The following is a 13,066-nucleotide window of genomic DNA, read 5'->3' as shown; positions in this document are numbered from 1 at the left end:
TTTTTATGATACTAAAGCACTTATTTGGGTTTATTTCCAAATGAAATTGTTGTTAAACAAATATTTCCTCGCTTCATTTTCGCGTTCTTTAAAAGAAATATAAAATAATTGTCTTTTCCTCCATATTTTTCTTTTTGAGGCTAGAGACGTGAGACAGCTTACTGAATACCAGGGTAATAGCCCTGGCAGACATATGGTTGGTACACCATGGTATGCATACTATGGATTTTGGTACTACATATTTCGATGTGACAGACCTTTACCCTGTGTATTCAGTAAGCAGTCTCACGTTGTAGTTTCAAGAAGAAAGATATGAAGGAAAAGATAATTACTTTCTGTTTTTTTTTTTTTAAGAACGCGAAAATGTAGCGAGGAAATATTTGTTGAACAACAATTTCATTTGGACAGAAACCAAATTGGCTACTTACAAAAATGTATCTGTCGATAGGTTTGGGATTTTGTCTTTGAAATGCCACACTTTTCTTTGAAATCTCTTCATTAGTTCGTGTGCATTAAGCGTTTTCGTGAAGCTCTAAAAGTTACAACTACAACATTTGAGCACAGCCCCCATATCGAAACGTAAGACGTATTCTGCGACAAAAACAAAACAAAAAAAATGCAGGTAGGTACTCATATGCATGCACGTTGAAGATGATTGTGCTTTCGCTATGCATACCAGTTTTGCAAGTTTTTCGGCATGAGAAAACGTCCCTCTTGGTCTGATAAAACGTCATTTCCTACCCAAAAACGTCTTTTCCCTGTATGCATACAGAATTGTTCTTATTAAACTTTTATTATATACGTAACCCTACAAGAAAAGGGCTTTTTTCTGACCTCTTCACTAGCACGCTAAAATATACACCAATACACAGAAAAACATTTGTAAAAATAACCTTAGGAAATACAATAAGTAGAAAAGAGACCTTTTAGCACTGCTGGTAAAATCGCCATGTGAGAAAGGGACGCATAGTCACATGTACACAAAAGAACCGGTCAGGTTTTTCATATTACCCCCGAATTTCTGATGAGAAAATTGGAGCATTATTGCATCAGCACTGACCGTCAGGTGACCAGTCATTTGCCAGTAAGATTTCTTGTAGGGAAGGTATATTAAAATGTCGTTTCGACAGAGCACATTTAAAATTCATTAGTGGTATTCACAAAAGTGAGAAAGAGGCCTGGCACTCTGGCAAAACAGCAGATGAGCTCAAGCAGCTGATCAGCTGATTGAGTCCTCAACATTTTGATCCATTTTAGCTGTTTTTCTTTTGTTTATTATTTTTTTCATAAAAGCCTAGCTAATTATTATAACTAACACAATATAAATCCACATTTCAAACTTTTTGCAAAAATTATAAAATATCTGCAAACCTTCAGCTAGATTTTCAAGTTTTTATTCAGATTTTTAGAATTTTTTTGAGTATGCAGTTTGATAGCCCATTAAATTCCAGGATAATAATGTGCAAGTTTTAAGTTGCTAAAGAATCGATTTGATTTTTAATATTATTTTTATTTTCTTGTAGACCTTTGGTTAGGTGGTCGGTTGTCGAAAATGCTAAATTACGGTCTGCTAAGAAGGAACATAGTGTTTTTGCGAGCGTGCATGTTGCAATAGATCAGCTCTCCCTGATTTGGCATTTAATATGCAATTGCAAACATTGTAATAAGCCTTGTACCCTCAGGTGACACAACCAGCCTTTGAACGCGGGATCCTCAGACCACGAATTAAAAAAAAAAATAAATGAGCGTACGCTTGATATCTTTTGATGAACCTGCTGCAAAAAAGAAAGCTTGTAAAGATTTATTAAGAAAAGAATTCAAAATCAGTTGTACTTACAAGATTTAGTAACAAATTTGCCGAAAGTGTGAGCGAAAGTACTTACTCTACAAGCAAATAGTACTGTAGAAAACAGAATCGGCTTCTTTACCAATTAAAGAAGAGTTTTATTTCAAATATAAATACAAAGTTGAAGTAAATCGAAACTAATTTTGTTGAGAGATTGTTCGCAGATCTCGGGATTGAACGTTCGCTTTACTCGCTATCCCACACACGACTGCTCGTTTTTAACAGCTCGGCCTTTCCTGGCTTTCGTCCTTTAGGACGACTCTTCATCTGCTGAACCATCAGCCTCGTCTTCTTCACATTCAAGGTCTGGAACAGTGATGCCAGACACTCTCTGTTAAAAATCCCACGAAAATGGGGAAAAAATCCCTCAATTACCCACATCTTGAAAATTTATCCCACAAAATTCCCAACGAATTTAAATATATACATATTTCAGTAGTAAAGAAGTAAAATTCATATAAAATAATAATAATAGTTTGGCGCTTACAAATATGTGTCACAAAAAAATATGTTGTCACACAAAGGGGAGGGACCTACAGTTTTACGCCGACTCCGAATGGCGAGTGTATTTTTATGAGAAGCAGTTTTTCATGGTAGGAATACACTCGGAGGTTTGCCATTGCCTGCCGAGGGCCGACCGCTGTTAAGAAAAAAACCCTTTTTCTGCATTTTTTTCACTTATTCATTTTTTTGCTCACTCACTAAGGGCCTAAAAGAATTTTTTGGTGACTTTAAAATTGAAGCACATTCATGTGCTATTTAACATTTCATCAGATAATTTGTTCCGCTTTTTATATGAAACACCAGTTACAACTGTAAAGATTCTTTCTTACTCAGCGCTTGAATTGGTTAACGTAAGAAAATTTTCGAAATTGTCCTTATACTTTTTAACAATTGTATACCATTTCACTCCACATCACATCTTCAGAACGATTATTTACGTAAGAATGTCGAATATTCTTGAATTTTGATCAATTATGCAACAATAACTTCGTCAAAAGAAAATCCCTTATTTATATGAAATGTCCCTTTTTTACCTTTTATTAATTTTTGATGCAAAATATCCCTCAAATAGGGAAATTACCCACAATCTGGCATCACTGGTCTGGACTTATGCTACACCATGGCTTCATATGATCACATGAAATTACGTTGCAATAATGACGTTGTGTACGCGGCGCGTCTGGGAGATCTTCTACCACGTATCGGTCGTGCCCTAACTGCTTGGTGACAACATAAGGACCCTTGAACTTCGGTTCGAGTTTGTGAGTCTCACCAGTGGCACTGGGTATATGATCGATGACCACAAGTTGACCTTCGTTGTACTGAATTGGACGCTGATGTGCCCTATCGTACCTTTTCTTCCATTTTTCCCTGTCGTTGTCAATGCATTCTAAGGCCCGATGTAGCTTTTCTTCACCATCAGTTTCTGAACAATTTGCTTGGACAAGACGATTTTGACTAACATCTCTCATATTTAAATTGAAAACAAGCTCGTTAGGGCTAGACTTTGTAGTTGCGTTTGTTTGCGAATTGATACACCACTGGATTTTCGGAATGGTAACATCCCAGTCCTTTGCGTCTTTTGTAGAACATCGTATTGAAGACAAAATTGTCCGGTTTACGTGTTCGGCTTGACCGTTCACTCTGGGTGTTCGAACTGCTGTCTTTACGTGTTTGATTCCGTAACGTACCAAAAATCCTTCGAACTCCTTTAACGTAAAAGCTCTTCCACGGTCGGTAGTGATTCATAATTACCAAATATTGCCATTACTTCTTGAATCAGTGTTATCACCGGCGATGTCTTCGTATTTCGTACTGCTTTTAAAATCGTGTATTTCGTGAACCCGCAAACCAAGACGACGATATGCTGGTTACCGCGTTTACTCCTTGTGAAAGGGCCGAGATGATCCATATAAAGTGATCTGAATGGAATAGGCAAAATTTCGTTAAGATGTAGTTGACTTTCGGATTTACCTCCTTTAATTTTATTTAAGCAGCATTCTGGACAGGCTGAGATATAGGATTTAATGTAACGCCTCATACGTCTGAACCATGATTCGCTCCCTTAGCAGTGGCACCGTGTTGCTTCTTTGCACATTTACATGGATACAGTGTAGCTTTGGTGTGAAATAGAAGTATGAGCGGTTGTGCAATATGTTTATTTGTATATGCATATGAAGCATATGTAACTGATGAAAACATAAACTGTTTTTAAATTGGATGTTTACATCAATCTCATAGTAGTCTTATTTTAATTTTGAGTCATTTTGCAGTTTTTATACAGCTAAATAGCACATAAATTCAGTAATTCACATAGATACATCAATGTTACGTTCAACATTACGTTTAAAATGCCAGATTTCCTGCACATACATTAGAATTTACAAAAGGAATTTCACTGCTAATTGCATACTTTGCGTACTTTTCTACTACCATTTTCGCACCAAGAGATTTCATTCCTCCCCTTCTCTCCGTCTTTGGAAATGCAACCTTTTGTAAGGGAGTGTCAAACCGCAGCTGTCAATAATTATCTAACCTTGTATTATTGAATCATGCGTCTGAACCAGAAATTCTTCTGCAATCATTGCATTGTCTTTTCCACTCCGAAGTGGCCTGCGTCTTCGTGACATGACCGGATGATTCGCCACCTAACGCCATGAGGAATTACTAATTTCCTTTCGCCTTGCATCTTCTTATATAGTCGACCGTTGTGCACCTCTAAATCTTTCTTAGCTTGAGTCGATTCCCTCCCATCGCCCTTAAGAGCTGAAATTATGTTTAACAAGTGCGGATCCTGCAATTGCATAGCGTAGATCCAATCGTTGTCGGTGTCGTCAGTCACAACTAAAATCCGTTCAGCAACCGTATCGACTTTACATGGAGGAAGACTCGGAAATCGACTGAGACAATCGACGTGTTGCATCTTTGACCCTTGCCGATGCTTGCAGGAAAACTCGTACTCTTGGAGTCGCAACCACCATCTAGCTATCCGTGGAGGAAGTCTCGATATCGCTTTCGTAGTGACATTTGCATTACAAACTGTGACGACTGTAAACGGTGTAGCGTTTCGACAATGGCCAAAACCTTTAACTTGTGTCTCGCGTAACGTGATTCAGCATCATTGCCCTGACGACTGTAGAAAGACACCGGCTTCAACCCGTCTGGTTCTTCTTGGAAAAGGATACCTGATAACCCAATATGACTAGCATCCGTATGGACTTCGTGTGCTTTATACGCATCGTAAAATTCCAAAACCGGTTTGCTCGTTATTGCTTCCTTCAACTGCGTGAAAGCCATATCCTGCTCATGCGGCCAAATGAAATCTGAGTCTTTCTTTAAAAGTTTCGTTAGCAGTGCAGCGATATGACTGTGCCTCTCCACAAATTTTCGGAAAAATCCCGTCAAACCCAAAAACTGACGTACCTCAGCTGCATTCTGTAGTCTTGGAAAATCCCTGATGCACTGCGTTTTCTCCTCACCTGGAGTTATGCCCTTGCTACTAACGTTGTGCCCCAGGAACTTCACGTTTTCTAATAAAAAGTTGCATTTTGAAGGACTTAACGTAAAGCCAGATTGACGCACTGCTTCCAAAACTTCCTTTAATATTTGCTAACCTTCTTCAATAGTGAGCGTTGATATAATCTTTTCGTCAACGTAACTGATCACTTTGTCTCTTCGATGCAAACTTGATATCAATTTCGTAACCATTTCCTGGAAGTACATTGGCGCGTTTACCAACCCGAAAGGCATGACGTTGTATTCAAATAAACCGTCGTGAGTGAGGAAAGCGGTATATTTCTTACTGCACTCTGCTACCGGAATTCGGTAGTAACCTGATTTCATGTCAAGTGTGGTGAAAAACTGTCCACCGGCAAGTTGTTCCTCAACGACAGGCATTGGGAAGTTCTTCCGTTCAGTTACTGCATTCAATGCCCTGTAATCTATACACATGCGATTTTCGCCATTGGCTTTACGTACGAGGATTGGTGACGCAGCATGTGGCGATGTGCTTGGCCGAATAATTTCGTATGTCAAAAGATTATTCAATATTTCCGATAATTTGTTCTGCTGCGATAGCGGAACCTGATAGCGTTTACCTAGGATGGGATCTTGATTTCCATTCCGTGTGGTTACCTTGATTTCCATTGTGGTAGTTTTACACTTGCCAAGCTTTGATATATCTTCAGTAAAACAGTCGGAGTAATTATCTAGTAGATTGTTAACATCGGTTCGTTGAGTTTCAGTAAGGTTGTCGTTGATCTGAAAATCGTTACCCTTAACTTGCAACTGAAGAGCACCGTTATCGATGACTAAGCGTTTATCTTTGCCACATAATATATCTCTACCCAGAAGCAAATCGTAACCTAATGCGCTACCCGTGTCGACTAGGGCGTGATGAGTCATGTTGCCTATAATTACTTCCTGCATTATAGGAGGAACACCTGACTTCACTGCAGCTTCACCTATTTCAGCGACAATAGATTTCGTACCCATCGGACAGTTTTTAATGTCATGCCCTACTTTCGAACACTTTGCACAACGTTGTTTCTTTTGTGGTTGAGGACACTTAATTGCGATATGTCACTGCTCATTGCAATTGAAACATTTCACGGACTTGGACGGTGGTATGTTGTAATCAGGGATGCCAACTCATTTTATCTCTCTTCCCGTTGACCACCGCGAAATTCCCCGATTTTCGGTGAAATTCCCCGCACTGGCATGATTCCATAAAAAAATCCAATTTTTTAATTCAATTGCTTGTATTTATTTACGAATGTACATACAATATTTTAATTTAAATTAAAACATTCGCCATATAAGTCAAAATAAACAACTTTGGGCAAAACTGATAAAAATTCAACAAATCATAAAATTTTTTAACTTATTACTTATCATTTTTAGAAGTCAATTTAATTTTATTATTACTTAATTTATTTATATCTTTAATTTAAGCCTAAGTAGAAGATTATATCACCTTTGGGTTTTTTGCTAGACCTTTTCAAATTTTGCAAAAAACGCGATTTTTCTACAGTTTGCCCTAGTTTTCTCAAAATCTGGACCTGAAGGAAACTTATACTTACGGATTCGTAATCAGCACAAAAAGTCTTTCCAAAACAGCTTTAATATTTATTTCTTTCAATTAAAAAATTTGCCAACAAAAACAAATTGTCTTACAGACTAATACAGAGATTTTAACAAAAAATAATAATCTTGATAAATACACAAACTGTAATGGAAAACCATTATGGATATAAGATTTTAGAGTTATATCAAAATGGATAGTTTATTCAATGCTAGCAATGTTACATGGGAAACCAAATAACAAATTAGTTCTATTTCTTTTACTGACTTATAAGTATAATTAAGAAGTGTAATGAAAGTGTCTGAAGTCAGCCGCTATGGTGTAGTGGTAAGCAGTGCGCGCTTCCACTCCGCATCACCTGGGTTCAAGCCCTGGTCAAAGCAACATCGTAAAAAAAATAAAGGATTTTTCTTAACAACGGTCGTCCCTCCGCAGGCAATGGCAAACCTCCGAGTGTATTTCTGCCATGAAACACAGCTTCTCATAAAAATACAATCGCCGTTCGGAGTCGGCGTAAAACTGTAGATCCCTCCGCTTTGTGTGACAACATCAAGCACGCCACAAATCGGAGGACAAGCTCTGCCAAACACTAACATATGTGTAAGCGCCAATCTATTATTATTATAATAATGAAAGTGTGCTGTGAGGAGGAAAAATCAACCTCAAAAGATTTATATACAGTATTGAGTTCTATCAACAGCCGCAACAAAATCACTGTTGCCTTATGTAATTGCATTATTTAATATGTGTATATAAATGAATTAAATTAATATTCATGCGAAATTGGCAGATTTGAAATTGTGACTAAAAATAAAATTTTACAAAAAGTACTCTGCACCAGGGATGAAAAAGTAGGTACAATTGTACCTTTTTTCGACGTTTGATGACTTAAAGGTACATTAGGTACAGCCACTAGATTTTAGGTACAATCATCTTTTAATCAGATGCATTTATAGTTTTTTTTTTTCTTTTTCCTTTACCGTGCTAATATATTTACTTGTAGGCACGGGAGAAGCTTCGCTTTCTTCGCATCTTTTAATCAGATGCATTTATAGTTTTTTTTTCTTTTTCCTTTACCGTGCTAATATATTTACTTGTAGGCACGGGAGAAGCTTCGCTTTCATTTTGAAGAATAAACAATTCTAAAGAAAAGTGGTCAAAAGGAAGAATTAAAAAAAGTCATATTATGTATTATCTTAAACATCTTACACTGTTTTTAGAGCAGCTACTACGAAAAATTAACACTTTACTTAGCTATCCTCAAATTCGTAATTTTTTTCTATTAATCTTAACGCTTATTTTCACTAAGTCAAATTCAATGGCATTTGCGGTCAAAAAATGGTCTTTTGATTGATTTAGATCATAATAGGCCTTCAGGCGTGTACATGCGCTGTTAAAGTGGCTATTTGTAAGTTTTTGGCCCATAATATCATCGGTAAAAGTAGGGATAAAGGAAAGAAAGTTGTGTCAAAATATGTAAAAAAATTTTGTTGTTAAAATATGACATAATGAAAACCAGCCTTTATTCGCCCATACAGTTAGGGATGCAACATCGCTCTTAAAAACATCGATGTTCCCGCAACAAACATCGATGTCAAAAAACATCGGTTATAAAAACGATACATCGATGTTTTACCGATGTTTTAATATCTCATCTACTACACGAAATAAAATGTAGCCTGAAATATTTTTTAAACTCGAAAGAACTAGATTCACATATCCGCTGCAAACCATAACTTTATACAAAACTTTTAAAAATTCAACACATTTTTATCTTAATTTTGAACTTTTTTATCTGAATTTTTCTGCACTCTAGGTAGATAAGTTATTTAATGATCTAAAATTAAATAGTCTAAATTCCCCGCAAAAGGCAGATATTCCCCGATTCCCCGAAACGAGACTAACTCCCCGCAAATCGTTTGTAATCGTTTCGTGCAGCCGCCACTTGTGGTGCTTTAACTAATTGTATAAAATTGTAAAAATTGTATAAAAATTTATGAAAGCATCATCTAAGTTGCCACGTCTTCGAAGAGATAACATCCCATAATATTATTCCACAAAATTCTCACCTCTCAAATCTCTCTCAAGACTACTCACAAAATTCGCCCACGTCAAAAATACAGGCTGTGCGTCCATCCGGTTCTTCGCTACTCCTTTGAGTTTCTGCTGTGCAGCAAAAAGCAGCAAGTCTTCGCCCCAAGCATACGTGCGTTATAGCTGTTCCGCCTTAGAAATGAACTGATGCGCTGTGATAGTATTTTTGAGTGGATCGAACTCTGTTACATCCTGTATTTGATACCTTGGTGCATGTTTACCCGATGGCACTGAATTTGCAAAACGTGGAACTTCTATACGTTGTGGTGTACTGTTCGCTGATTCCGATGCATTCGTTGCTCTAATGGCCTTCATTGTTCTGGCTAAGTCAGCTAACATTTCTTTTAATTCACTTATAGGCTTCTCCCAAGGTTCGCCATACTCGATTTCACTGGCATCAATTTCATCGGTACCCATGGCTTTTATCAACTCTGCTACTTTATGCGCCTTGTTGCCTGTTGCTGAGATATTTTCTTTTCGCAAAAGTTTATTTAGGTGTGCTACACTTAAACTTTCTAACTTTAGAGACATTTCTGTAATATTTTTTTGCAAACTCTTTTCCATCCAACCCGTGTGATTTTATTTCTATTTTTTTTCCGTAGCCTTTGTTCTTCCAAAAAAAAAATAGATCTGCTTGCATCAACGAGCTAAAATCCCATCCCCTTTTCCCTGAATTCTCCCTCACTCGCTGTTTGTGTCAATTCATTCTTCTGCTTCGCGCAATCGCACGTACTCCGCAGTATTGTTGTTATTGTAGTCGCCGCTTACTTGGTACTCTTCGAGAAAATTCTCCAGCGACAGCGATAGTAATTCTACGCTTCCTTCGAATACACCGAAGCGAAAGTATCTGTCTTCTTATGTATGCGTATACATACATACAAATGTACATATGCGCATACGTATACCAAAATGTTGCTGACTAGACGCCGTCAGTACCAAAGCCAATACTTTTCTCGTTAAGCAGCGTAGCTTTTCGTTGCTCCGCTTAAACGTCTATCACGCTGATCGTTGTTTTTTCGTTGAGAGGGGAATTTATCTCTGCTTCTTTTCGCACGAAGAATGAGCCAATAACGTTGCCCTATTCTATCTGCTTCGTTGAGATATTTCTTGCTCCGTTTATGTATATGTATATACGTTTGAATCGTTGCGAAATTTCACGATTTATCGTCGCAAAACTTCTACTCGCTTTTAACAATTTTGTAGGCTTGTGTGGATGAATCCTTCTTCTGAACTGTAGAAAACAGAATCGGCTTCTTTACCAAATAAAGAAGAGCTTTATTTCAAATATAAATACAAAGTTGAAGTAAATCGAAACTAATGCTGTTGAGAGATTGTTCGCAGATCTCGCGATTGAACGTCCGCTTTACTCGCTATCCCACACTCAGTATATCCAGTAAAAAAACTGTGGCGAAGTCCTTTATGGGGATAAAGTTTCCAGAGGTGAAATTTTAGGTAGCACACAATTTCTTACACGCATGGTTGCTTTTCAGCACTCATGAAGAAACTTAAGAAATGTTTGAAAAAAAAAGTTCATATAGTACATAAATTTTTGAAAGAAATACCAAATAATGTATGTACTCTGGTTAATAATATCAAATAATGTATTAGAACCACCATTTAATGTTATATTTGATACAAATTAATATTTCTGAATAATAGATTTACTTAAAATTACATCCCTGGTCCTTGTTCTTTCTTTGTGATCCGTAACCGCGGTATCAACAAAGTTGCACCAAAAGTGCGTAAAGTTTTACAGTTGCGTCTTCGCCACATTAAAACGGTGTGTTCATCAAATTAAACAAGGCAACCATTAATATGCTACGTATGCCGAACCCTATATGGGGTTATCCAAATCTTAAATCAGTTCGCGAATTGATGTACAAACGTGGAATTGTCAAGCACAACCATCAACGTGTCCCAATCTTTGACAGCTTTGTGATCGAACGCCAATTTCGCAAAGCGCACGAAATTCAGTGCGTTGATTATTTGGCGCACGAAATATTTACTGTTGGAACCGACTTCAAGAAAGCCTCCAACTTCCTGTTGCTATTCAAGCTCAACACATCAACCCGGGGCTGGCGCAAGAAGGCTAATCACTACGTTGAGGTTGGTGATTTCGGTAGCCGTGAGGATAAGATCAACAAATTGCTGCGCTTGATGGCTTAAAGAAATTGTTGTTTTGTGTTTAAGGCGACAATATAATTTGGCACATCTTCAAAAGGCGCCCAAGCAAAAAAGGAAAATTGCAAAATTCCTGAAGTTGGCTGTACACGGGTCGATTTCTGTGCGATTTTTTCAAAACGCTTACATTTTACGGTTGAATTGCAATTTACACGGGTAGATTTTGGTTAAACGACAAAAATCGACCGTGTAAGGCAGCTTAAATAACGTTCAAATTAGCCATCATCTTTGAGATGGAGAATACCAATAACCATTTCATAATTTCCAAAATTATTCCATTTATATTTGTTCTTGCATTTTCCACACCACCTGTGAGGTATGCTTTTAGGCGCGTTACCGATTTTTTTTAAGGTGCTCGGTTCCCCAGGAGGCCTATTTTCACCTTTACAACTTAACTTAAAAAGAATTAAAAATTGTCTTACATCTAGTAAACTTAAAAAATTGCACAAATTAAATTCATTTTTCTTTATAAAATAAAATTAAATATCACAATTCAGTTGAAGTGTATACATATGTACATATTTACAAAATGTGGTCTGTATGCACCCACAGTAAGTTCCCATAAAACCTAGCCTAAATTCAGAACTGAAAAAAAACGAGCAAATGGGGTCGGAAACTACTAGCTTTAAAAGCATAATGTGGAAAATGTTTGAAGAGCTGCGAAACTGTATTGCAATAATAAAAATAACAGTGCATAAATTGAAAAAATTGTTTTTGTTTTGCTTTATAATTTTTGGGAATATTGGTTCAGATGGACTTCGCGATAAAGCCGATTATTAAGTATACGAAATAACTAAAGGCATGAGAAAGGCGAAATTCCGGGTAAAATATAGAGAAATTCTATTGAAATTCATCTGTGGGAAATACAAAAAAATTTTGTGTGTTTAAACTGCGGTGAACACGCCTCCTTATTGAAAATTTTTAAGGAAAAATATGTTCTTATTCTAATGAAAAGATGTATGAGCACATTAGGTTGAGAATTACTACAACAATAAAAGGGATCTATGTCACGCATTTTGTCAAACAAAGCTTTAGAGAAACCTATCAAATGGCAACAGGCATCGAAATTTTCGTTTAATGATTTATCAAGTTTTGCAAGAAACTCTATGAATCCAGAGCTTTTACTAAATTTGATCTATCATACTCCTTCTCTTTAGTAAAGGTAAACGCGTCTTTCGGAATTTCACCTTCCTCAAACCGTGGTAGGGGCTCCAAACAGTTCTGTAATTTAAAATATTCGTAGTAAATGTACCCGAAAAAATACGCAAAAGAATTCCTATGAAGAAATTTTCTTTCAACTACATCGACATCAATAATGTTTCTTATATCTTGATACGCTTGGGGTCTAGGCAAGCTTTGAAAAGTTTGCCAAGAAGTATCTTGAACCAGAGGATCACTACATACTCTTTCGAGAGTGCTAAACGAAAAAAACTCCCACTCAGCGCTAGGCAAAGGTTCACAATTTCCACTTGTGACAAAGTTTACATGTCTGAGGCCCCAGGATTGCCTGAAAAGATCGGAGAACATGGACGGAGTTGTTCTCGGATTTAATCCACCCGCCCTTCTAATCTGCCCAAAATAACGTTCGATTTCGTCCTGGCAAAGTCTTCTGGTTAGTATATGTTCGAAATCTTCTTGTGACAAAGTACGCCACAATCGTCTCAAGCTTTGAATGTTGATAAGCCAACCATTGATAAAGGAAAAAGTGTTCGTGATATCTCGTCCGGCAATGTCATGAACAACTATTGAATAAAGGGTTCTTTGGGCTTCGAGCAAAAATTCTAGTTGGTCTGTGGTTCCTGAATAAGGTTGGCCATGTTTTCTTAGGGCCCCAATCGCTTTAGTATTAAAGATATTAA

This window comes from Rhagoletis pomonella, unplaced genomic scaffold (genome assembly GCF_013731165.1).
Source record: "Rhagoletis pomonella isolate Grant_MI unplaced genomic scaffold, Rhpom_1.0 Rhpom_scaffold_00007, whole genome shotgun sequence".
Classification (NCBI taxonomy): domain Eukaryota; kingdom Metazoa; phylum Arthropoda; class Insecta; order Diptera; family Tephritidae; genus Rhagoletis; species Rhagoletis pomonella.
The sequence above is the reverse complement of the archived record's forward strand: the minus strand, read 5'-3'. Positions refer to the sequence as shown.